This window comes from Coturnix japonica, chromosome 5 (genome assembly GCF_054131305.1).
Source record: "Coturnix japonica strain WE chromosome 5, WE-NBRP24, whole genome shotgun sequence".
Taxonomy (NCBI): domain Eukaryota; kingdom Metazoa; phylum Chordata; class Aves; order Galliformes; family Phasianidae; genus Coturnix; species Coturnix japonica.
In genome coordinates this window covers 26695803-26722771 of record NC_140667.1, presented here as the reverse complement: position 1 = coordinate 26722771, position 26969 = coordinate 26695803, and the positions used below count along the sequence as shown (strand labels likewise).

At 38.3% G+C, this 26969-nt stretch overlaps 1 protein-coding gene across 15 annotated transcripts in view; it reads left to right on the top strand.

Annotated features, from left to right (window-relative positions):
- SIPA1L1 (signal induced proliferation associated 1 like 1) overlaps positions 1–26969 on the top strand; it is a 179598-nt gene that overhangs the window by 57290 nt on the left and 95339 nt on the right. For 12 of the 15 annotated variants that reach the window (XR_014947157.1, XM_015864666.3, XM_015864673.3 and 9 more), the window contains one exon: positions 16513–16589. The exons of 1 other annotated variant lie outside the window; for it this stretch is intronic. The gene's annotated coding sequence lies outside the window, so the exon portion shown is untranslated. Of the gene's footprint in view, positions 1–16054; positions 16143–16237; positions 16398–16512; positions 16590–26969 lie in introns of those variants that run through there. 2 more of the 15 variants (XM_015864671.3, XM_015864672.3) reach the window with 2 other exon arrangements.

The window sequence follows — 26969 nt, the reverse complement described above, 5'->3', positions numbered from 1 at the left end:
GCTGCATTTGTTGTTGGTTTTCTCCTTTTCAAACTTAAGCATTTGCATTACTTACTTTTGAATGCCAGCTGTTGTCACTGACAACTTGCTTTCACCATTGTTTTCACAAAATTAATAACTCAGTGTTTCAGTTCAATTGGTTCCATCACGAGACAGAATTATTAGCTCACAGATGAGAAGCTTTTCAAGCCAATTCACCTCCTTGTACAGGTACTTGTGAGACCTACAATTATGTTAAAGGTAAATGAAAAGCCTTTTATGTGCTATTATGATCATGTGATGTGTACCTAAAAAAAACAGCTTCTGAAAGTGTATTCCATGGCGATTGTGAATAATCAGGATACCTTATGGCTTACAGCAGTTGGGTGATGTGAAATGAGAAACCTTTTCAAATAAAATGAAAAAAGGAAATTTTGTTCTACAAGTCGTTTTGAGAAAAACATTAGGAATTACTGTAATTGACTCCTGTTGACAGGGCAGCAAAGTAGTTAATGAATTAAATGCAGTGTTACTGATTTTGATTTAAGCTTTATAATTAACATGTTAAACTTGTGTTGGACTATAAATCTGTCTCTGATGTCCTTTTTTGCTTTGGTGAAAGAAAATAAAAACAAAAAACAACACAGAAAATGAGAACTTGGAACTACAGCTTCCCAAACATACCAACATGGGATGAACCTCCATTCATTAAAAAAACCTGAAGCATAATTCCAGTTCTAATCTATCTCTCTACTGCTATTTTACAAATAGTAAATGAGGGACTAGAAGGGTTTCACTTGCTCAACTTTCTTCTTTGACAGTATCACTGTAAAAAAAAAAAAAAATTCCTAAAATGTCTGAAAAACAAAAGGTTAAAACCTCTGCATTTCAGTGTTATTTGCTGTGGGGAGTCCTCTTGTCGAGTTTTCTTCATTCTTAATAGGCTTGGTCTCAATGGAAATCTTAGAACCTGAAGGTGCAAGGCAGCCATCCACATTGCCTCAAACTGTTCTGTAGAATGCTAAGAGAAACTAAAACATCATTTCACCTGAAAAGAAGAATACGATATATCAGATTATTCTGGCAGTAAGCCTCAAAGCGAATGTTCTTTGGCCTGACAAGCTAAGCATGAAAGTATCTGCCTTATTAGGATGCAAATTCTATGTATATGATTCACTTGTTGTGTAATGTTGTCATGCTTTCTTTCTTTCTTTCTTTTTTTTTTTTCCCCCCCTTATCAGAATCATATATGTATTACTATATAGAGACTCTATTAAATGACTCTGTATTTCATTGTTCATGAGGATGAAGGTCAAGGTGACTGTAAATTCAAAGTTTAGTAGCAGTCTTATATACCTTCTTTCTTAACAGATGACTCCTATTTTCCCCAAATGAGGGATTTTACTTCTTACTTGATACACCCCCTTTTTTTTTTACTTTTATTTTTTGAACTTGCTTCTCCATTGCCTTATATCTTCTCTTTCCTAGTTATTTCAGATCGTCTTTTTCTCCTGAAGTTCTAATACTGATGAATTTTACACTATACTTGGTACTTCATCTCTGCATATGTCGTCTCTTTCTGTCTACTTTAGCTTGCCAGATAGATTTGTCCAAGTCAGCTGGCATTGTGCTTTGTAAGATGCTGAATTACCTGTCCTTCTGATATGTGTCAGTAAGAGCCCTTAGTGCTTAAAGTCACTTAGTTGAAAAGTTGTATAAAAGTACAGTTTACTTTGTAGCACTGTTATTTATAATTTCCTGACATCCACTGTCTTTAATTGCAGCATATGTTTGGCTGGGGCTGAAACTTTCAGGATCACTTCTGTGTAGGCTTTTCTCTCTTCCAGCAATGTACTGTGGGTACAGGAATTCAGTCATCTGCTAGCTGCAGCGCTTGGTAAATACCAACCAGAATACCCCAGGGAACTTCTGTATCTTTTGTCTGGAATCCCCACACAAAGTCACAAGGTGATCTCTAAAGCCTTTTTTTCTTATTATACAGGGAAAGACAGACCTATTAAGAACGTATTCATAGCTTTATAATGACTCAAGAACTCTCTTTGTTTAGAAATTAATATGCATAGGTCTTGCTTTCCTAAAAGGAAGCAAGAAGGATATTTGCCACTTATACTTGTTCCATCTTTCCTTTGAAGTCTGGATTAGTTACGCTTTTCAAGATCTCCTGTTAACTTTTCTTGGGAAATGAGTGGATTTGGAGAGTGCTTAGGCAGTGGAGGAGATGATTTTTTAGAGTATCTGAGAAATATCTGAACTTACTTGCATCTACTGTCAGAGGTTCTCTGTACTGATTCTACTTAGAACAAACACTGCTAATTCTTAATGTCTCTAAGATTTAATTTGAGAGTGGAGAGTGAGAGTCTCTTTCTCTTTGTTTTCTCTGTGGTGTGTTTTTATTTTTAAGGCTTTAGATGTAATTTCAATACATTCTAATGTTATTAATTATGTAAGTCTTCTGGAGCTTTGAAGTGTTATGCAGGTGAATTTCTGCTTTGAGAACAGCTTTTGTGGGAGGTGGTAGAAAAGAAGGGAAGCAAAGCCGTTCTTGTTTGGGCAGCATGATTCTGGAATCAGGGAGGAGATGAAACCACAAGGATTCCTCAGCGCTTGTGGTGCTGGTATTGACGTCTGGAAAGTAGAAAACAATCTTCTAAATGCTATTCAGGTATCACGTTTTAATTCTTTCTAGGGTGATGTAAGAAAATAGCCTTTTTCAGTAGAACTAAGTTCTTTCTTCCCTCCCCCTATGTACGCCTACACCAATGTTTTTTCAGCTCTGCAAGTGTGTTTTTTCTCACTCTCCCTCTGGCGTGTAGGCGGCCTTCCCAATCACAACTGAGCTTCACAGGCAATCTTTTTTCTTCTTTTTTTTTTTAAAGTCATCTTTACACAGCAGGTCTATAATTTAACACCAAAGAAAAAGAGTATTGAGAACTCTGGTTTAGAATTATGATGCGTCTCAGTAATGGTTGAATGGAAGAAGAAGTTCACCTTAAAGAAAACAGGGAATTTTTTCTTGACCAGAAGGCCACCACCTGTGGAAATTTACTCACCTGCTGCCAAAATGACTTGTCAAACTGTCAGAACTGCAATTGCAGGCAGACTTTAAACACTTTACTTACATCATTAAATGAGATGGGATTGGACATTTCTGTCTCCAGATTAGAATGTGATTCTGCTTGCAAGAGACAGGCTCATTGGTCAGTGAAAGTTTAAAAGTAGTTCTTCCTTGACTGTTACTTTTAAGGTGAGTTCCCTTTATAGATGAGATTAGGTTAAAATTACTTCCACAAACGCTGATAGTGCCGCCTGGCACATTCCAAAGAGTTATGGTCTACGCTAACATTCTTGCTACAAGTATTCAATCTTTACTCAACGCTTGAAGTACTGTTGGAAGAATAGCAATTCGTTTCTTTCAGCAACCTGGCATTTTGAAGGCAACTGTAATAAAAGAACTAATGCTTGTGCTGTGGTTATGTGTGCACCTTAACCTGGCATTGCAGCTGTCCTTGACTGCTTGGTCTGTCCCACGCTGTCTCCACTTTACATCAATACAAGTGCTAATATGGCCATGCAGTGAGCTGTGATTTTGTGAAATCAGGTTGGAGAAACAATCTAGGCCTTCCTCAGCCTCCTTATGCAGAGTGAGGTTTTAATATCCTCCTCTGACATGATTCACTGAGCATATGAGCATGGTGAGAGTTGAGGATGACAACATTCAGCAGCAGTTTGTGCTCTAGCTCTTGCTTGTTCCTCCATGGAGTTCCTGAGACTGCAGCATCAATCTCCATGGTTACGTCTGCTCACTCAGTCTAAATATAGAGGGCTGCCTGCATCTACAGATGCAAATTTTTTGTAGAAATAGACAGAGGTCAGATGATAAAACTAATGCTGAAACAATACAGGCTTTTATTACGGGGCAGTGTAAATAGGAAAGACTTGTCTGGAGGCTTCTTAAAAGACTGCACTTGGTGACTTAGGTAAATTTGCTCCTGCAGTCCCTTGTGCTTGGCATGTGTGATTAGCTTTGTGCTGAATAGTGAGGAAAAGTGGGCCACAGCACTCAGAATTATCCTGGCTTCTTAGGTGTAACCAAATGTTTGTTTAATCCCCAAATGTCTGGCAGAATGTGTTCCGGGAGAAAATCACTTGATTCAGAGAAAGGGTGATAAAAGAAGGTTGGGATTGTTACAGTGAGCAACTTCTCACCTAAGCATGTGAAGAAGAGGGAATCTTAGCTTAGAAACTGAAGTTTGTGGTCTTATAAATCTTTGTGGTTCCTTCTGGTTTCTTACAAGCTGAAGATATTTCCTAAATATTCCTTTACCTTTCCAGAAAGATTTCACCTTTTGATTTCTAGTTTGAATTTTGTTCCCATCTTTGTGGCCTTCCTGCTTCTGAGTATCTGGCAGTTTTTGTTTGAGCTTTCCTTGTCCTTTCAGGAAGTTGAACAGGTGAGAAAGCATGCTCTTATTCTGTGCTGTCTGATGGTCATCCTTTGCATCATTGCTCCTTGTAGTGCAGTCAGTGTTGGCTTTGCAACTGCTGACAGCTTGCAGTGTTTGAAGCAGTGTGGGAGGAGGGTGCCCGCCAGAAGAAGGGTTAAATGGGGTAAGCTGCCTTCCTCGGAGTGCCAACCCATACCCAATCTGCAGCTGAATGCACCTGCTCTGTGTGAGAGATTTCTTCAGAGAGGAGATATGAGGGTGTTGGAATTGCTGCTCCCTCCCTTGCTTCCAGCTAGATGTTTGTAGATGTCTTTGAAAGCAGATTGTGCTCTGCTCAGGCAGTTACAGAATGCATGGTTTTGTCACATTTTCAAAAGCTCAGCAGATCTTGTAGGTGGTTTATTTTAATCTACCTGTGAAAAGGTAGATTTTTTTTCCTTACCTGTGTAAGGAAAAAAAGTGATGATTATTCTGAATATGCCTGTTTGATTCTTTGATCACAGGCTGAAAGCCAGTCTTCACCATTCTTTCATTGAACCTATAACAGGGAGTTAGTGTAAAGATACAGATGACGTTACAAGTATGACATACTGCAGTTCTGTCCATTCAGCTTTGCCATCTGCTTAGAGTCTGTACAAACCCTCCACAGGTGTGCAATGGCTCTGGTTCAAGAAGGCATAGCAGGAAGATTGGAGAATTGCAGTGCATGGTTTTGGTTTTTGCCAGGGGTTGGGGAGTGGTGGTGGTTTTGCAAAGATAGACGGGGTGGATTAGCATTCTGACTGAGCAGCTTCCTCATCTAACTCAACATGTTGCACAAGTTGTAGCCCTGCCTGTAGGGAGACAACCAGGATACTTGTTAGGGACCACAGTGAGAACAGTACTGAGGTCTGGATGTAGATCAGTTGGAACTGACTTGCAGCCAGATGCTGGAAGTCATTGTCAGAAGTGCTGGTACAGCCTCCTCCTCTGAAAACATTGCAATGATGTGTTTATTGACAAATGCTTAAATTTACAGATGTGGGATATGCAAAGGAAGTCCAGATTTGGAAATGGCAAGCACTGTAACAAACATTGCTACTAAAGAAAATATCCTCCCTTGTAAACATCAGTGTGCGGTATGTTTAAAGAAACAGAGTTCTTATTTGAGAGAATTATGTACAACATTTGTTTGTTATTTGAAATGGTTTCTGGAGGAATTCCTCAAATTGCTGAATTCCAGCTCCTGACAGCACTAATTATAGCTCAGTCTATTTCACTAACAACTTTTCCTATGGTTTGTAAGCTCATAAGATTTATGTTCCTGTACACTCAGACTCATATATTGAAACTGATTAACAAGTTAACCCTAATAGCAAGTAACTTTTCTAGAAATTTAGATGTGCTCCGAGAAAGATGAATTTTCCTTGTTTTGAATACCTTTACATATCTGTTTACACTCTATATTTAGATGCAAGGCGTTCAGTAGCTTTAGCTTATTGTCTTCAGTAATATTTTTGTGCCACAATATTGCATTGATAACTACAGTTACTATCTGTAAATGGAAAAGAATTGGGAGATGCCTGGTATTTTTGCCTTCTGATATGTAAAATGCTGCAGTGAATTAATAGATGTTAGCAGTGTTTTTTGAGAGATTATTTAGTGTTCTGAAAAACAATTGCAACTGTACCATTCAATTGAACAAAACTTGATAATGTTCTTAATAGCTAAACATGCCACTAATAATAGGAAATATTTTCATGGGAAATCTAGCCTTCGTTTCACTGTGTCTGAGACTGAATGAAATGCGTGTTATTTCAATTAAATGTATGGGAGTAAATTTTTGATTAGCTGTAAGGTTTTTATGCTTAAATCACTGTTCTGTTGGTCAGGAATTGCAGAGTGATTGGGGTTGGCAGGACCGTATGGGTCCAACTGCCCCAACCTTTAATCCAGCAGGGATGCCCAGAGTGGGGTGCCCTGATCCATGACTGTGTGCCTTCTGAACATCTCCAGGTTGGAGACTCCACAGCCTCTGGGCATCCTGTGCCAGTGTTCCATCACCTGCACAACACAGGTGTTTCTGGTGTTCAGAGGGAACCTCTTGTGCTCCACTTGTGTCCACTGCCTCTTGTCCTGGTACTGAGCACCACTGAAAAGAGCCTGTCTCTTTTCTCTTTGCACCCTCCCTTCGTGTGTTAAAACAAACCCATACCTCAATGACTGAAGATACTGTGGTACTGATAGCAGTGATTCATTTTCTTTGTTGCTGTTGGCACCTGTTGCCTAGGCGGGCTAGGAATGAGGATGTATATGCTGTGTCTGCAAACTTCCCAATTTCAAAATGGTTAGACACACCCGAGTTAGCTTTGATCTAGCAAACCTGGATTAACAAAAGACTGTGTGGATTTAATAGCGTGGATTTTAGCATAGCCTGTTTGAGGCTGTCAGGGAGTCTTGGAGCTTAGTCTCTGCAATCCTGTGCTCTGGAAAACTAATCGTTTTTGTAAAGCTCTTGTATTAGTGAATTCTGTAGCTTGTGTAGATGCAGAGACCTGTGGCTGAAAGAGGTACATGTATTGTATGCTGTGTGTGAGTTTTCCTGGTTTATCTTCAGCAGGTGGAAAGCACCATACCTTAGAATTAGTATTTACTTAGTACTCTGTAGAATTATAAATTTACAGTGATTACCAAATGAGGTGTTTACTGTGATTGGTGTTTTATGGGACTGACTGGTGAAGCATTAGGTTGCATGTTGCAAGGGCTGCTCTGAAATGAATACCTCCTATTTTATTATATTGGCCTATGACATCAAAGGCAGATGCTGGTGGTACAGCAGGAGAGGTAGAACCTTCCCCCAACTTTTCCATTACATTTTGTTGCTGTGAGACGGCAGCAAAGGAGTGGTCTGACAGAACGATGTCTCTCATGGAATTGTGTGCGAAGCAAATGTGTGTCATTGAATTCCTCCAAGGGGAAAAATGGTGCCCGCTGACACTCATCAACACTTGCTGAATGTTTATGGAGGCCAAACAGTGGATGTGCACACAGTGAAGTGGTGGGTGGTACATTTCAAATGGAAGATGCTTGATTGTGAAGTTTTTTTTTTTTGTGAACAAAAGCAGCTGCTACTACTACAACTGCATTGACCATAAAATTTCCTCAATTCATGCTTGAAAAAATTCCACTAGTTGAATTACAGGATTTATTTGGGAAGGATCCTATTTGAATGAAAATATTTCTGGGAATTTGGCAGTGGGCAATCCTTAAATTCTATCTCTACCAAAGCAAAAGAAGCTTCATTTGTAGCCTGCTAGATGAAAGATCAAATTTCTTTCCTCCCTTACTCCCTATGCTCTTCCTGCAGGCATTTTATTATTTTTTTTTTCCGCTTTTTTCGCATCATTGAAATGCAAAGGGAAGAACTACTTGTAGTTTCTTTATGCCAAACAAAGTAATGTAACTGCTTTGCTCCCCTTTTTTGATACTCTTGTTCATTACAACATTAGTGGATTGCGTAAGGTTAGCCACAACTTTGTTTTGAGTTTTCTTTTGCAGATGTGGTGGATTCAAGGAAGCTAACTAATAAATTGCAGTAACGCACAAAGCTGTCACCTGTGAAGATCAGAGTTCACTCTTTCCACTTGAGATCAGAGAAGATCAGCTTGCTTTTCAGTCTAATTGCATTCACTGCTTATGCATAATGCAATACCACAACTTAACTCTGTTCCATGTGATGAAAGATAAAGACCAGTCTAAGACAATATGATATTAACTTTTTAGATCCCACAGCGTGAGTTGTGTCTTTTTATGTATAAAACATAACATACACGTACATACACATCATAATGTGAATGATGCCATATAGCTTCAGTGCAAGCTGCAGTGCAATTAATAAACAGCATTTCCTGTTGGTTTTAAATTTAGATTTTTTAGCATGTTAGTATTTTTACTCATACTTACATTTGTTGTTAGATGAGTCATTAATTAATATCTTTATTTCCATATTTGAAGGCTTAGTACTAAGATGCAGTTCTTTACTATATCAAAGCTGTGCTATTTATTATGCTGATTTTTTTTATTAGCACTATTATTTATTTGCTTTTATTTTTCCAGTGTAAGTGAATAACCACATATTAATTTTAAAACAAAGAAAGCTTATTTGAGGAAGTTGCAGATGATTTTCTAAGTTCAGATTTCCTGAGAACTCAGCTTTGATTTTGTGTGTGGTATATCAGAAAATGTGACAGAAGAATTTTCTCCTAATTGTTGAATTCAGGGTGGCAAAGTCTCCTCATGTTGTGGAATAGGTTGGATAGCATAACAGGTGATTGGAGGGTTTTGTATGGTGCATTTATTGTTCTTATTGGTGAGTGTTTTGTACAAGAGCAGGCCTTCCCAGATCGTACGAGGGTGGCCCTCTCATCCATCCCATCACTATCTTGTCATCTGTGAGCCTGAATGCTTGGGTTTGTCAGTGGCTCTCATCTGTGCAGAACAGAGATGGCTGGGCTGGCCTCTGGTTTAAGGCAAAAAATCAGTTTTCTCACCTGTTTGTTGGATCATCTTGTTCTCTTGGTCCTAACACATCTGAATTTATTTGCAAAGTTCAAAGTTTAACATTTGGTATCTTCTTCTTTGTTGTCTTTTATTGTCTTTCTTTTTCTAGGTGTTCTTCTTCAGAATAACTTTTTCCTTTAATACCTCTTCCACTCTCTTCTAGAACCCATGTTAAAGATCTTTGCAGAATGGAGGAAAAGCTGATGTTGAGAACCAGCACACCCTTCCTTCTTCAGAGGAGAAAATACTGCTATAGCTTCTTTTCTTGGAAAACAATTGGCTATTGGGAGGAGGTTGTTTGGAAAGAAAATGAACTGTGAAATAACTGGAGACTGAGTGTCTTCCCAGCTGGGATTAATTTGGAATCAAAAGTTTATAGCATTTTTTAAACGTTTACATGCTAGGCTGTGAGGGAGTAAGAGGGGACAGACATTCCTTGCAAATCTTTGCTTCTTGCTTCTGTCCTTGACTATAAAAGGAAAGCAGGAATAGATATGGTAAGTTTTGAGGGAGAGGGGAAGAAAAAGAATAGAGAAAAGAGCAGGTAAAGGCAGTGGCTATTTAATATCTTCACTGTGAAATTAAAATTTGGGCCAAGTGCTCCCTCTGGGATTGTTCTGCAAAGAAGATGTCATGTATTCATTGGTAAAGGCTAATCCGGGTTTTTCAGCTTTGCTTTTATTAAAATGGCTTGGATATAGAGAGGAATGTTGATACTCGTGACCATCTTAAAAGAGCAGGTTAAATATTTGGACAAGTTGGATTCGTTTTCTCATACATTAAAATCCTAGCAGTCGTCTTTCATCCAGAAATCACATTATAACTAGCTTATATGCTTTTGGTTAAATCAAAGGTCCTTCTGGCCTAGTGATGCTGCCTCTGACAGACCCTGGTAACAGCTGTATGTGGAGGAATGTAGGAATGGTTTGTAGGCTTACTTGGTGACTTGTGGCTCACGAACTGAATAAGGACTTTTTTTTTTTAATTTCTTTTTTTTTTTTTACTCTTCTCACCTTCCTCTTTCTCTTTTCTGTTTTTCTTTTATTTGGGAAGAACAGCATAGCATTTGGTACTCAGTGTGAAAATTCTGTGCAGAGGCATGACAGAGGACCAGTGTCCTCTTCAGAATGATTCACTGTGTCATGTACGGGTGTGTTGTTACTGCCACTTTGTTTGGCAAAAAGAAGGAATATATTCTTCTTTCATTTCCAGTTGCTTGTAGAGAACTAACATTGTTCTTTTCCATCTTTTTCAGTAGAACCAATTCTTGGGGCAGGAATTTATCCTGGGTGATGCCAGCACATCTCAGGGTCACACCAGTAATGAGAACATCTTTGTTTTATGCTTCTTTCCCCCTTTCCCCCCCTCCCTACCTCAGCTAATCTGTCTTGGCATGACACATATTTTTCATCTTATTTAGTCTGCGTTTGTTTTCTTTTATGCAATTTGACTTTGTGGCTTATAGTATCAGTTTATTTTTAGCACAAGCACATCAGACCTGTAATTTCAGATTTAGTGTCTGGAAAACAGTTTTTGTCCAGTGAGTTCTTCTGACAAGGAATTACAGAACTGTATTGAAATGTTTTTAGTAATGAGTATTGTCAAGAATGAGAAACAGCTATGTCAAAATGTTGTGCTCTGCAGTAGAGAAGCCTACGTGGTACAAAGTAAGATGACCCAGTGTAAGATAATGCCATCAATACCTTATTAGTAGGAAAGTGTTTTGTGTTATCAGTTAGAATTAGTAACTATCTCTGTAAGTCTGTTTTGTTAGTCTGTGAATCTTTATAATGTGTTCTAGTGCATTTTTTATACTTTTAAGAGTATGCAGTAGAATCTTAGATCTATCACAAGCAGGAACAGAGGGTTCTTCGGCATAGTTTCTCTTTATAACAACAACAGTATCAGTATAAAACATAACACCTTTCGGACCAGTGTTTTGTTTTGTGTAAACCAGGTGGTGCTTTCCTGTATTTTGATGGATTCTCACTTAGAAATTCAGTAATAAACTTTTGTTTGTCAGAATAGGATTTAATGTATAAGCATCTTCATTCTGACCAAAAGAATGTATGAGTATGTGGGGAAAAAAAAAAGCGTAAATATCCATCCTCTCTACCCTTCAAACCAAAAGTAAATTCCACAAGTACTAGGGAGTTCTGTTGATGATATCAAGGTGCCTCTGCCTAACCTATTCAAGAATGAAATCCCTCACAGTGATGTAGGATTTCTTTTCTGGACTTCAAAAGATGTTTGGACAGCTGTTTATTCTGTAGTGTAATGTTTTATTTTATTTTAATTTAGTACTCTGTGTATAAGAGGGCACATTTTTAAAAATGTACCCAGTATGTAGACCAAATCATTGTCTAAAAATGGAAATGCTGGACCAGAAGTCACAAGCTTTGAACCATATTGCAGACTTTGCCACAGATTGTCTCTTTTAATCATCAGTCTCTCCATATAAAGCAGTTCCTTGTCTTTTAAAGGCATTGAGACTTTGGATTTTTCATGCAATGACCATGTAACTTGGCAGCTGTTGGTGAATAAGGTTGGTGGCTCAATACTTCAGAGCTCGCTGCTGGTTGTGTAGGCTTGCAAGATCTCAAAATGTAGAAGGGAAATACCTTGAGAATTGTTTTCTGATGGAAAGCACTGTGCAAGGAGTGCTCATCTTCTCTAGGATGATGATAACATTATCCCTGTGTTGTACCCGTGTGCCAACAAGTGCCTGTATCCTTTCAGGAGTAGTGGTGTTGCCTTGTACATGTGGATATTGGTAACTTGTTCTCTTTTACTGTGATGCTGTAAGTTTTTCTCCAGCTTGCTGGATTCTTGATGAAGGTTTCTTTTTCACAGAATCAAAGAACTGTAGGCGTTTGAAGCAACCTCTAGAGATCAAGTCATACACTCCTGCTAATGCAGATTCTGTACCTTAGGTTACACAGGTAGGTGTCCAGATGGGTCTTGAATGTCTCCAAAGAAGGAGATTCCACAGCCCTTCTGGGCAGTCTCTTCCAGCACTTTGTCACTTCACTTCACTTGCTGGAGATGCAATCTATCCCTTCATCCAGGTCACTGATGAAGATGTTGAACAAGACCAGAGACAGTACCGACCCCTGGGGAGCACTGCTAGCTGCAGGACTCCATCTAGACTCTGCACTGCTGATCACAACCCTCAGAGCTCTGCCAGTCAGCCAGTTCTCTACTTTTTTTTCTGTTAAAGCACATGTCAGGAAAAAGAGAGATGTTAAGAGGATTAGTTAAAAAATAAACAAACAAACAACAAAACAACATTTATTCTACATACTGAATAAATAATTGGTGTGTTTTTTGTTTGTGCTAGTGGGTATTAGTATGCAACTAAAACCGCCGCATTCTGTCCACAGTGTCAGAGAAAACAGTGTGATAAATATATTTATTTCTGTCCAAATGTCAGTGGTTACTTTCTTTACTTTTCTGGCAGTACTGCAGGTACCTTTCCTGAAATTGGTTTACTTCTTTCATTCCTTCAGGTGCAAATCTGTTGGACATGGAAGTCATGTTCTAGTTTCACACATAGTTTAGCACAGTTCAGTAGTTGCAATCAAAATCTTTTTCTGTCCTTCAGCAAATATTTTCACATGATTCATAAAGAGTCTTGGGTTTTCAAATGGCTTTGCATGTTGTTCCATCTTTCTGATCTCTGAACTAGAAAATATGCATGCTTTTATAGAAAAAGAGTATTTAGAGAGCTTTTTTGTCTTTGTTTTTACTATTGCCAGTGCTTGTTTGCTGCTGTCTGTCCAGAGCACAGAAGCTAATCTGTATATGTGGAAAATGTACTATTATTAAATTTCTACCAGCAAGGAATGTTGATGAAAGAACTGGGGCTAAAACCTAAACAAGAGTTGCTTATAGTCTGAATTCCATGAAAGGCTGAAAGATGGTGTCACACTTTGGTATTTGCTGTTAACGCTTCCACTCTGATAGATGCTCTCGCTATCTCTGTATTTACGTAAACTTGTGCCAGTTTTGGCAAAGTTTGAGTTGGAATATTATTGTGGTTTCAAAGGAAACCTGGAAAATTAAATTAGAGATCAAATACATGTGTGTGTATGGAGCTGAAATACATGTGTGTGTATGGAGCTGAAATACATGTGTGTGTATGGAGCTGAAATACATGTGTGTGCATGGACATCTGTAGGCAAAATCCAAATTGTTTCATAGTGAAGGTACATCATATGTTGCGTATGTATTCTGACACTTTGAAAAAGAAAAAAAAATGAAGGCCCTCACATTGAAACCAAGTTTCAAATTGTGACTGGATGGAAAACTTGCAAATATGGAAAAAGAAATGCAGATAACAGTGTTAAGTGTATTGTGATTTTCTTATACCTATGTTGTTTCATTCTAATTGAAATATTTCAAGTTAAGTTTACAAGGTGACAGAGAAAAGAGGAACTTCAGTTGGAATGAATTTTCCTATTTGAGGAGAAGAGGCAAAGAGCAAAAGAAATCAGTTGATGTGTGTTGTCACTTAAAATAATTCACAGAAATGAGTTTGTACTTAAAGGCCATAAAAACACACAACTTTATTTACTTTAAACACATCTTGGAAAAACAGATATGCATAACTGTATATGAAGAAGATGAGTTTCTGTTTTCAGTTGCTGTCAGTTTGTTTTTAGTAACGTTAGAAACAGATTTTAAGATATGTTTCTCAAAATGCAGAATTATCTGCATGGTATTTCAAAGCTAGGGCTATCATATTGTGTAGATTTGAAATATTTCCTTTCACTTCTTGTGCATCGTAGTCTTTGTACCTTCCAGAATGATACCTGTCTGAGTGGAGCATCATGTTTATGACTTTTACTCAGCCTCTGATCCAGTACAGATAAGTTCTTTTCTGCGTTATTACTTTTCAGTTCACTATTTCCTTTTTTAAAAAAAAATTCATTTCTTCATCTCTTTCAGACCTATAGTATTTTGTTACATGGTTGGCTTTGGAATCGCTGATTTAGCAGGCTCACCTTTAATTGCAGCTATCTCCTGAATGCTCTTCAGTCCCCTGGTGTGGTGGCACTTACAGATTCTTTCAGTATTCTTCCATTTGGGTATCTGCATTGTTAATGGAAATACTAAGCAAAACTTGATGCAGGACAAGCTTTAGCTGACTCAACCTGAAATACTCTAATGCTTTCCCTGTTGGCTTTGTTTTTGTTTTTTGTTTTTTCTTAATTTTTATTTTAAGCTAAGCTGTGGTTTCAGTTCTCTGGAAGTTAATTGTCCAGCGGTTATGCTTACATACAGCAGTTATTTCAGATACATGATCTACAAGTCATGTTGGATGATGTCAGAAGCATCATTTACATAAATCACATCTGCTGCTCCCCTTAGACATCTGCCCAGTCAAAAGTGAATATTATATTTAGTTTGACTATAATTTCGTTAACTTAAATTCATTTCTTCCTTGTTTTTTTTTCCTCCAGAGATATATCCAAATCTGACTTCAGCATCTGAGTTATTTTGTTTGTCCTCTCACTCCTTACATTCACTTTCTCCACTCTGCTGTTGTTGAAAGACATGCATAGTGTTCTGCAATTTCTCAAAGCAAATCAGTAATGCTATAGGAACGATTTAGACTAGTTATTTATATACTGCAGTATAGGTTATTGTAACTAAGTAGGTGGATTAAACTGTTCAAGTTTTCAAATGTACTGGTAATTAAATAAGTGGGTAAAGCATCACAGATTAAAAATGTAATTTGAGTACTGTGGCATGGCTACATGTGCTGGAAGCTGGATCCATTGTGACTGGAAACTGTCCAGGCATTTCTAATGCCTCTTTTCGTAAATGTCTGCTGTTTGACAAATTTCCTTTGTGAAATACTGAACTAGTATTTGAGCATCCTTTAGTGGTCATGCTGCTGATGTGACTCAGACTGAAAACTCCTACTCTGAGAAGATACCATCTCTTTCTTGCTTTATTCCATTCTATGGAATAGATCTAAATTTAAGCAGTGAGATCAAGACATTAAAGAGCAATGCAGAGCTAAATAAACAGATGCAGATTCAGTATGGCTTAGTAGATTTTTTCCATGTACATTTTCTGATAACTTCTGTTTGAAGAACAGGCTTCTGTTTAATCTATCACATCTGGGAAAGCACTCTAAGTGCAAAACAAGTAGAAAATAATTCCAAATAGATGAAGGTTTGAAAATGTGGTTGCACACCAGAGCTTGTTATTAGTTTGTTTTTTTCTAAATACAAAAATTGCAAGGCCTAACCCAGTAGAATTACATTATGGACTGTAGGAAGATATTTTAGTGTTGAGTGAAGGTTGATTTTCTTTTCCATCTGTGCTCTTCTCCCCATTGTCAGTGGGAATTAATGAACAGCTGGAAATATTCATGAAGTTAAATACAACATCCTGGAGTGTGGCATACACAGGATTTCACTGAACATGTTTGCTCCAGCGTTGCCTTTGAAAGGAGTGGTACTGGCACCCCCATGTACTGACTGGGATTGGTTGAGAGGCTTCACACCACAGGGTGGGAGGGAACAGGCCTGGGTTCTGGTGTGCAGCATGTGCTGATGCTGTGCGCAGTGTGTCTTAGCTATCTTGCAGAGTTTAGCTAATGAGGTATTTATTTTGTTGAGAGCTGTGTTGCACCAGAGGTTTTGAATGCTCATGGATAAACCTGTCCTATGCATCAGAAAGCTTTTCAGGGGGCTCTTGACCAGTCCCAGTTCAAGCCTTTTATTTCAGTGATTTTTAACTTGGACAGATGTTCACGCATGATTTAGTTTACTGCTCTGACTGTTAAGTTTGCAGAAGAGTGCACAGTCTCATGATTTGCAAACATAACTACACTTGGCACACAGTAGCATGGCACCTGAGTCTGCCCTGGTGCGGGGCTGTGGTGTCTATGGGTCTTCCCCTCTAATTGCTTCTTTTTCAGAAATAGGCTCTGTTAGCTGCAGGTCTCAGCATTGAGATCTTGATCTTGCAGAGACAATCTGTTCTGTACACGTGGTGCTTTCTGTGCTGGCATCAGTGTGGTGTGGAGGGAGGAAACGCTTGTGATTCACATACCAGAGGGCTGAAGAACAGAAAGAAAGGAAAAGATGCTTGGCTGGGAGACAGAAGAATGGGCCACTGGGAGGAGAGAAAGAAAAGAATGTAAGAGCAGGAAACGGTTGAAAAGAAAAAGAGGAGGGAGGGAACAGGAGTGTGTTATGCGAGCAGAAAAGTGGGAGGAATGGATTCAGAGCATCAGGCAGAAATGAGCAACAACAGAGGTTTTGGGAACAGTGAAGTGCATGCAATTGTTTGGCTTTGAAATGTGTGGATTGGGCCATCCGTAAAAGTACTGCTGTTTGATAGCTCTGCTGATACAGAAGCCTGGGATTTTGTGGCAGACGCTCTCTGTAGAAGGTTTCTTTCTCAAGAATTTTGTTCTCAGACTCTTTGGCTACCTAACTCTTGAGTTAACTCTGAACAAGAATATCTTATCTGTATATTTTGCTTAGTTTTCTCTCTATTTTACCAGCTGCTACGTCTTTGAAGAGAGATTTCCTGTGCCCTTCCTCAGATGTCTGTGATACTACGAAGAGGAACTGTCTTTCTGTAAGTGGAACTCTTCTGTGAATAGCACATTCATAATATGAATTAATCGAAAACACTCATGGTAATGTGTGTTTGCAGAGAAGTCTGAACAGAATTTAGTATGCAAAATAATTTGTCTTATATTCCAATTGCCTTAACCTCAAATTGTGTATGATTTTTCATGGCTCGTAATTGAGAATAATGATAGATACTCAGAGGAAACTCCTAATTTTTTTTTTTTTTTTTTTTTTTTTTTTTGCTTTGGAAATTTGAAATGCATAGTAAACTTCTATTCGTAGCTTAGACGGTGATAATAAAAGCAGTACGTGTCTCTGTCAACATTGGTGAAAAATAAGTCTCTGGGGATTTCTGAATGTTTTATTTAATGATGAGAACAGTAAATCTGTCCTGTGTGGTGTCTGTGTGAGCTGTCTTATATCAAAACATCATTAATTCATTTTTATACTTCAGAGCAGTGTTTTGGGAATAAGTACTGGAATGAAAGCCAAAATCATCCCTTTAGATTGCAAGAATATTGTTGGGATCATTGAGGAATTGATTTATATTTTTTGGTTTAGCACTTTTGAACAGGAGGAAGAGGGGGTGGGCCTTGATCTGCTTACTTAGCTTGGTTTGGCAGTTTAGTCATGGTAGTGCAGCCATCAAACCTGCTCACACATCTGGGTGCTTGAAGATGGGTACCCTGTGAGATCTTGATTTTCATTTATACCCTTAATTATGATCAAATTGCAGAAGTAAGAACCTACTAAACTTGCTGACGAGTAGTGCATTTGTCTCTTCAGAAATACGGATATTTATGCTCTTTGTTTAGTTGAGCCATGAGCTTTTTTTATATACATGTGTTGTATTTGGCATTTTTTCTTCGAACTTGAAATGTGTATGCACATCCCTAAAGTCTTTAGGATAATAATGAACTTTGTTGGAAGCCTCTGAATGTGAATTACAGCTGGTAGCTTTATGCTAAAGCTAAACAGTGCTGTGAAAGATGGGTTTCTTACTCCTGCTCCTTCTCTCTTTGGCACTTACATGAGCCTAAGCTGATGTGATGCATCAGCAAGAAGAGGCTCTTTTGGTTTTTGTTAGGAGGTAGTTTTCTAATATTTTGGAAGCTGAATGTATTTGTAATGCAAGGAAGTAAGTGAGGATCTGGAAAATTGGAAGAATGGAGCAGGAGCAGGGAGAAGAATGAATTTCCTTTCTCTGGAGCCCTTAGATTTCTCCTTTCTGGAAGCCAGAGAAATGCATCTGCAGGATGCAGCAGGAGACAAGTAGGGCCAACATTTGGAAACAGGGGGTTGGTTTTAGGCATAACATGAACAACAGCTACTCTGGGAGTTGCGGGGATTGGGATGGAAAAGGCAGAGTTATGGAAGGCTGTTTGGCTCATGAAGTCACGGGGGGGGGGGGCTGCATGGCCTGGGTGACAGCTGCTTGGAGCAAGCCAGAAACAGTCCCACGGTTCCCCATCCCCTGCATGAGGGGGGTAGCAGGGAGGCAGTTTCAAGGGAAGGAAGCTTTGGAACTGCTGTGGTGATCAGTCAGTTAGCAGAGGACTCAAACTGGGAAAACAAATGGACTGCCTGTACTGACTGTTCTCTCCTGAGAGGGAACAGTGCTGTGGTTATGAATGCAAGTGTAGGAATTCAGTAGTTGCAATAGTACTACCAAAAAGTAGCAGTTGTGAATGCTATCTATTAATTCTTACAGAACTGGAATTTTAAAATTATCAGGGTTTTTTGGTATACTGAAGTAATGGCATGTATGGATGGTTTAGTATGTGAGCTTTTTAATGCTAAAAACAGCAAATAATGAGATTATTGGATCGTATATCACAATTGACTTTAATCCCCCCTCCAAGAAGGAAAAGAAGTATAACAACCTGCTCCTCTACTATCTCATATTTGTCATTAATGATTAGAAAAAAAAAAAAAGAGTCTTGCTTATTGGTCTGATTGCTCATAGTTAAAATGATTTCATAAGTTAGAACATCTAAGTGCTGTTTTAGGTATAAAACTGTAAGAAGAAATTTGTGAAAAGGAACTTGACCTATGGGGGCTTTAGCCTTTGTGATTTGATGTCAGTGAATCAAGCAAAAAATTGGAGCTCAATAGCTGCTTTATGTAAGTATTCCTTACTGGTACCACAACTGCATTTTGTTGTCATGAATTTAATAGGCTTTCCAGCAATTTCATCTGATTATCCACCGTTAGCTTTCAAAAAAAAAAACAAAACAAAAAAAAAGGCCACTGGATTTATTTTTAGAATTTCAGACTCTTAGGAATGTGATGATATCACATGAGTAGGCCAGTTACTGGAGAAAGAGCCATACGCAGTGCAAAATATGGAATAATGAGGCTAGGAGCCTGTGCTGTCGCCATTCAGTTTAACATAGCTGGAAATATAAGAAAGTAAGCAAATTATTTGATGAGTCAGCAGAGAACCTAGCTGTACCAATTCAAAGAGAAGCAAGGGCAGCCAACAGCTTGTCAATTTGATGGATGGCCTCTAAAGTTTTTGTTGTTTTTTTTTTAAAGGAAATCACTCAAATCTCTTGCTTTCTTAGGATTTACCAGTGTGTGTCTGTTCTCAGCTTCTGGCCTGGGAACCACCAGTGGAATGTAAAGCCTGTCTGTCATCTGTGAACTGAAGTATTTTCAATAACAATGCAATTGAGCAGTGGAAGAGGAATAATCAAATGTCTTATAAAATGTTGAAGAAAACAAGTAACAAACAGAAAACTTAGAGGTCAATGTAGAATCATCTTCCCAGTGATCCCCAGACTAGACATCATGACAGTTCCTTCCCCAACTCTTCATAACTGAGGTTACCCTGACTGACTTCAGTTACAAACATCCTTCCTTGCCTATGCTGTTGTGTCACGCTGTGCAGAACTCACACTGTGTGCACTCATGGTGTCATGGCTGCCAGAGTTGTTTGAGGTTGTGCATGCTATCCCTCCCTCCCCAGCCATGTACATCTCTGTGGTGAATTTGACAAAGTTGCCCTTAGATGCTCCTGTATGATTTGATGAGGCCAGGGGTGTTGTATGAGAGCTCCTTGAAAAATTGTCTTGAAGGAAGGCGTATGGTTTGTTATGAGCTGGTTCTATTTACTGGCCTCATCCCAGAATTTTTCTGGGAAGAGAGGCATCGCATTTTTAATTTAGCCACTAAGAGAGTTTTTCATGAACTGAGTAAATATGGCTTTGTGAATCTTTAATTGTGTCAAGTAATGATTTTCCTTTTTGCTAAGGTAATGCATTTGTGAATGGAAGCTGCTTTGTGTATGAAGATACAGGATTGTTTTTTTTTTATGTTAAATACCAATATGAGTCTGTAAATAATGGTAATTCTGCTTCTAAGTTACTGTTAGCTGATACATCAAATATATCTTGAGGATACTTAAAATTGCTCTGTTTAAGAATACACAAACAGATATGCATTATTGGGGATGTTCTCATAGGTCTAGGAATTTGCAAGGTACTGTAGCCAGTTGGTTACAAGTTACTGTAACCAGGAATATATGAATACCCTTCTGAAACAACTGCCAGTGAGAAACAGGGCTGAGGAGTTTATGCTGGCTATATATGTGTGTGTGTGTGTGTGTATATATATATATATATATATATATATATATATATATATATATATGCATATATTCCCCTCAGTCTGCCTCCAATTCTCTTTTGAAATGGTTCAAAATTGTGGAGTGGATCTACTTTACCTGCCCCTGAATTTTCAATGGTTACAGAGGTATGTATCATTTAGAGGAGTTGAGTACAGTAGTGCTACCAGTCCCTCAAAGCAGGGCTCAGTAAGAATACTTACACTCTGGGTGCAGATGATTCTTAGGAGCAGCATTTGAAGTTGTCAGAGAAAGTAACTACAGCTTCAGCATAGTGACTGTCAGGCTCAACATAACTTCAAGCGTAATTGGCTATTACAAATACTGTTGATCTGTGGGCATCTTTCTTTCTTTTATCAATGTAAAACATTTTCTTTGCTTTATGAAGATCTACTGGCTGCCAGAGCTTTTCAGATGTTTCTTAAGGTATTACTGTAGCTCTTCTAATGCGTACATGTTAAAAGTTAATGTTGTGGTTTGATTTTTGTTGTTTCTCAACTGAGAAACTTTCTGTATAGGTGCTGTATTATCAGAAGTGCTGTCTTACCAGTAGGATTTGAAAAAAATCTTGAAGTAGGAAGCACCTGAAGAAGGAATTCTCCTAAAAAAAAAAAAAAAGATTGTTTCTTGGGGATTAATGTATTTTAAGCTGTATTCTTCATCTATAATCAGATTTGGGAATGCAGCTTTTTACAGTATACCTACACTTTTTTTTGACCTGTGCTTAAAATACACAGGCAAAAGCTATACCTAAACAGAATGTTCTCTTACCTCACACGTGAGGATAAAATGTGATACAAAGTGTGCTGTCACTGAGGAAAGATATCTGAGTGGTGGTGCAGAGTGAGTCAACACATCACAAGTCCATTTTTTCCACGTCGGTATGGGAAGGGAGGGAGGGAAAGCTATCTTTACAGTGGGAGGCCTCTTTCAGATTTTTCACTTCATTTTAGGTGAAGTCAGTGTTTTACATTTGTTAATGGCAAAAAATCAGTTCAAGAAAGGGTTTTAATTTAACGAAGCCTTTATATCCTTGATCTTTTTCTTCTAGTACAGAATATTGTTGCAGCAATTCTTTCCTTAAACTTTTTAACCAAGTAGAAATAAATACCAATATGTGGTGATGTTTTTGATAAAATACTTGGTGTATTCTTTCATGTGATTTGAATTCTATGGGGGTTCCCCTATAATGCTCTGAATATAAACATTTCTAAAACACCAGTGATTGCTTTTTAGTTCAGGTAACTTAGTATAACGTAGCTGGTTAGGAAGAGCATAAGAACAAACGTGATGGGTCAGGCTGTGAATCCATTTACCTTAATAACCTTCTTTAGGGCATTATGCATATTCAGCATCAGATGCTTAGAGAAGAGCATGAGAGCAAGGGAAGTGTACAGTAATTGTCTTTGCCACCTTGTTCAATCACAACTTTCAGCAGACTATAGAATCACTGGAAACATATTTACATAATATGCTTTAGTAGATGGTGATTTTCTTTGATTCATGAAGTGATGTTTCTATAGTCTAGTAATACTCTCTGGCTGGTACAGATACTGTCACTGATTTGAAAACGGTATCTATTATTTGCTGCCCAACTGTAGCGTTCAAAGAAAAAGCAAATGATGATTTCCTTTATCTTTTCCCTGTTTTCCATGATTTTATAGACCTTCTGTTTCTTATCAACTGTCTGCTTGAGAGCAGAAGGCTCTTAATCCCTGGCAGATACTGAAAGAACTTCCTACTTGTCTGTTCCTGCTTCCTTCACTGTCATAAATGTTCATACAGTCCATACACACAAAGACAGATTGAGAGAATGAATCCAGCTAAAAAGTCCTGTTTTTCCCTTTCCTTATGTACTTCTAACAGTTCAGCTCAGCCAGCCCATCCCATTGTGTGGTTCATGGGTATGTGATGGCAGGAACAGGAATAAACTGATGGGAGACCTCCTTAGCTATGTGGGCTTCAGCTTTGTCTGCTCTCTGATAACTTCTTGGAGTTGTTCTCTTACCTGGTATTAAATGAAGGTTGCTTGCTTTGCCATTGATTATACTCTTACAAACAACAACAAAAAGCAACAAAACATGCATAGCGAAATTGTTTCAAAGCAGTAGGCCAAACCATAAAGGTCTTGTGCTGCAACTTTTTCTTTTGTGTTGACGCTAGTTTAGTCTTTTTCCTATCAAACTGCCAAATTCTCATTAAATTTTAGGAATATATCACCTCTGATGTATTTAGAGTTTTATCCAACCTGGTCAGAACTGGTGTATGGTTAATTGATGTAATTTATTTGGAAAGGAAAGGTAGCAGCTGTGACTGTGGAAGTCTGACTTGCTTAGGAAAACTTGGATGGGGATGGGAGTAGAGGAATTGTTTATTCAAAAGTGAGATGGCTTGTTTGGAGGAATCTTCACATGCTTTTAATTTCCTTTTCCCATCTATGTTGTTTTCGTTGGTTTTACCAGTATGGTAATCTCTTCAAATCATACTGAAAATTGCCTCTAACATTTATCTAGACATGCTGATTTCTTCTGCTTCTATAAATTTCATTGTACAGCTGGAATAGCTGTGTTCCACCATCTCTACATAAAACAGAGATGCGTTTACTAGTTCCATAACATTTATGCTTCTGGAGCTAAGTCATCTTTGCATTTGGTGAAGTTTATAGAGGGCTCTTTTCTCAGTAGAGAGACTAGGGAAAATGCATCATGCAAAATCTTTAGGAATATTATTTCCCCTAAGTCATGAATACCAGATGGCCTTGAAACCTATTTAGCTCTCTGATTTTGTTAATCTTGCTTTGCTTGCTTGAGACCTCTAAACTTATTTTTCTCACCTGCTGATAAATATAGGGTCATAGGAATCACTGTTTTGGGTCAGACCATCTGTTCTTCAGTTAGGACTTGTAGCAGATGCTTGGGATGACTGTGCACAAGAACCTACAATAGGCTGTTATGATAACAATATACTCCAGGGAATCTCTCTCTGGGATCCTGTTAGCTCAGCTTCTGTTGTAAAGCTCAAAGACACTTGTATCTTTTCCAGGTCTTTATTTTTAAATATTTTCTACTGCGATGGTGTTTTATCTTTTGTGCTCTCCTTTAATGTTAGCAAGCTTTCAGCTTTGCAGTCCCGTATCCCTCAGCAGTGAGTTCCCTGGGTTAACATATGAAGAAGAAACTCTTTGTTTAATAGTGAACTTGTCAACTTCCAATTTAGCTGAGCGCCTTCTCTGACTCTGACAGTATTCTGGGAAGGTAACTCTCCATCTACCTTTCCTGTGCCATTTCTTGGGAAAATAACTTTATTCTTGCTGCTTTCGCCCTGCATGTTGAAACTTCTGTGCCTCTTCTTGTTCTTGGTTCCTGTCTCTGAAAAGCTTTCAGCTGAGCTGCAGTAACTGGATGATTCAAATTTCCCACCAAGCTTCAGTTGAGAAAACACTGTTCTTGCCTATAGGAGAAAACTCTTCTTCTTATGCTGCTGAAGGTGTGCGTAATTCATAGGAAGAGTGCTGTTAGTATTTTAGCTTTCATTTAAGGAAGATACATGGTGTTGTAGTAGTGAGGATGGCCTTGTAAGGGAGGTGTCTGAATCTACTACAGCAAAGTGTGAAGGGTTCTTAAGGTGCATGTTTTCAAGGCTGCTTTAAGAGAGCATGGCACTAAACTAAAAGGAGGGGAGAGTTCCTTTTCGTGGCTGGGGGTGTGCATGTGTTTCTTTTGGCAGTTCTAAATCCATATTGAGATGCAGCAGTTTCCTACTGCAATGTGAGTGATGTTTAAAGAATTGTGAACTGGGGAGCAAATGTTGTTTGCTGGTAAGTAGCACCAACAGAAAAAACTTAACGTGCTCGGCTTTTTTTGTTTATTGTTTTGTATCCTATGCTGATCTGAAATAAAATTAAGAACAATTGATATATAAACCAGTTGATGTAAATACTGTAATGTTAAATTCCTGAGCAAAAGGGATCTTTAGCTGTCTTTGTTCTTGACTTTTTCTTTTTTTTAATGGGGCCTTTTTCTCTGTAGAGCACTGTTTGTTAAGTACCACCTTCCTTATATCACTTACATTTTTCTATATAGATTCTTAGAAAACTCTATAAACTTAAAGGTGAGTGTAAGTTAGTAGCTGAAGGAATACATAGTTTTTGAGGGAATGGATGTGAAGGGAAATAAGAAAATGATGTGGAGGAGGCGCAGGTTGATGTTGGACACATTAATTGGAAAATGAGGTGTTGAACCTGTTCCTGACTAGTGAGAGAATGCACTTCTTTTTCTTACCTGCTTATAAGATTTAGAGCCAGCAGCCTCAGTTATGTTGTGCTCAGGTTTCCAAGGAGATGGGAGATATTACTGAGAAACTGAGAAGTCACGGAAAGAGGAATTTTAAATTGCATGTCAAACCACAAAATGCAGCGGCAGGGAAGATTTGCAATATGAAGGGTAGAGTTTAGATCCTATATAGCTGAAATACTTTTTCACCAGTGGTAATGATTAGCATTTAATTGAGAGCTGTTTTAGTTTGATTAACAGCATTCTTCTCATTTTTAACTGCTTGGAGAGAAGACTAAGCGCCAAAGATAAAATAGATGGTATTTATCCTAACATCTGGAAAAACTCTTTACTCTGGGAAAACTCTTTACTCAGAATTAAAAGCCCCTAAAATATTACACAAAATAAAATAAAAAATTGAGATGGTTGAAAAATGCTGGAAGTGTATAATGCTTGAAATAGTGTTTGGCTCGAGAGTGTTGAATGGGTAGGTATTACAGACAGAACGGTCCAGGAATGTACTGTGTCTGGGATGCTAGAAGCTACTTAAGATTATACAAAGTGTTTAAGTCAACTTCTTGAGCAAAATGGAAATTTTCACTTGACTACAGCATGTGTGTAGCATCCAACATTTTTGCAAGCAAGAGATAAGGCACAATGTGATAAAACCTACTCAAATGCTGGCTTATGCTTTGGAGCTCTGGGTAGCTACAATAAGTCCTGTGAAGCCAGAAGAGTGGACTAATTTTGCTATATATACACAAATGTGCCATGTTTTGTGAGAAAATGTGCAAATTAATAATAATAAAGAGATGGACTTCTTTGTGCTGCCTTGACACTCCTTGTGTTCTAGAATATTTTAGCACAGTGTTGCTAAGATTTGATTCTGCAGCAGACTTTCCAGCACAAGGAGAGACTGAGTAGCATCTGTGCTTACGTACTGCAAAGTATGTGCTTTGTGCTGTATGTTATATATAGTCTTAAGATTTGGCATTGCTGTAGATGTGTTATGGTTCTCCTGGCTTTATTTCTATTTCATCTGTCAATTTGAATCATGTCTTCGCTTCTTTACTCATGTTGTCCCTAGGTAGGCTGATCAGCATCTTCATCACTCTTGTATTATTTCTGCATCTCAGGTGTGGCTAGCAGGCTGGTAGGGCATGTAGCAAACAATCTGGGACAGTCTGTCTGAACCACTGAAAATTAAGAAGGATTGATAAGTGGAAACTGCAAATGCTGTCATGAGTCAACAGTAGAGAACTTTTTTTTTTTTTTTTCTCACATCTGTGCTTCCTATTTATGCTCATAAATGAGTTGATTTTGACTTTGGGTATGTACGAAGGGTGAAAGTAGAGAAAATAATACAGGAGCCAAGTAGAGAAGAATATCTTTCTTTTCTGTTGGTGTTGGCACCTGGGTTACCTGGGGCACAACGAGCTCTCGTGCCTCAGTCAGCACTTCAGCTATGCCGGCTTCTTTCAGGCCTTCCCTGAAGGCAGAAAAGTGAAGATTATTCAATAAGCAAGGTTCCAGTGAAACCTCAAAGATGAGAGGAATTCCAAAAGGAAAATAAAATGCTCATCTGTCAGGATAGATTTGCTGGCTGCCATTCAGAACAGAAAGCTGCGGAATACTTGTGGCCAGCTACATGAATATGAGCATGTTAACTTTTCCACTCCCTCGTGTGTGTAACAGAACATGCTTAAAACAAAATGGTTTAGGCGAGACACAGTTGGTGAATGTACACTTTGTGTTTAAAACTTCTTTGATAGAAAATAGTTGATTTTTGAATTAGTTTTATTCTGAAAGATTTATGAAGTTTTTACAGTGCTGAGGAGTCGTCTCTTCAGTTGTCTCCCATATAAAACTGTCATTGAGTTTCTTTAGAAATACAGTTTTGCTACTGTAAGCATTTAGTTTTATCTAAGTCCATGGGAATGGCCCTTCTTAAATACAGGGTTTTTTTAGTAATTTTATCCTTGAAGACTAATGAGTAGTACATCTCAAAGCACATGGATCTTGTCGAAGGTAGGGTCTTCACTGCAGTGTGCGCTTCAATGTAAAGTCAAAAGAGCTACTGTCTGCATTAGATTTAGCAATGAAAATACTAATCATAATTTTGAAGAAAAAAATAATTTTTTTTTTTTTGCTTTAGAAATCAGTATTCTGAACTTGCTAGAGATTCTGCAGGAAGAAGTGGCCATCTAAGGAATTAATTTAGGATTTATATGAAAGTTGTCTAAACAGCTTCCAGCTAACTGCATGCTGCAGTTTACACGGCACCCTGGAGCCATGCTGCAGCCCTTGTTCTGCATTGGACACTTCTGTTCATTTTCTCTTCCTCCTCATCAGCTGCTGCCAGCGTGGTGTTGGATCAGGAGTCAGCTTCGGTTTGTCTTAATGAAGTTATCCATTAAATGCATTCTTTAAAGCCAGACCAGTCCGTCTGCCCTTCTCTGCAGGAGCTTGGCTCAGTGAGGCAGGA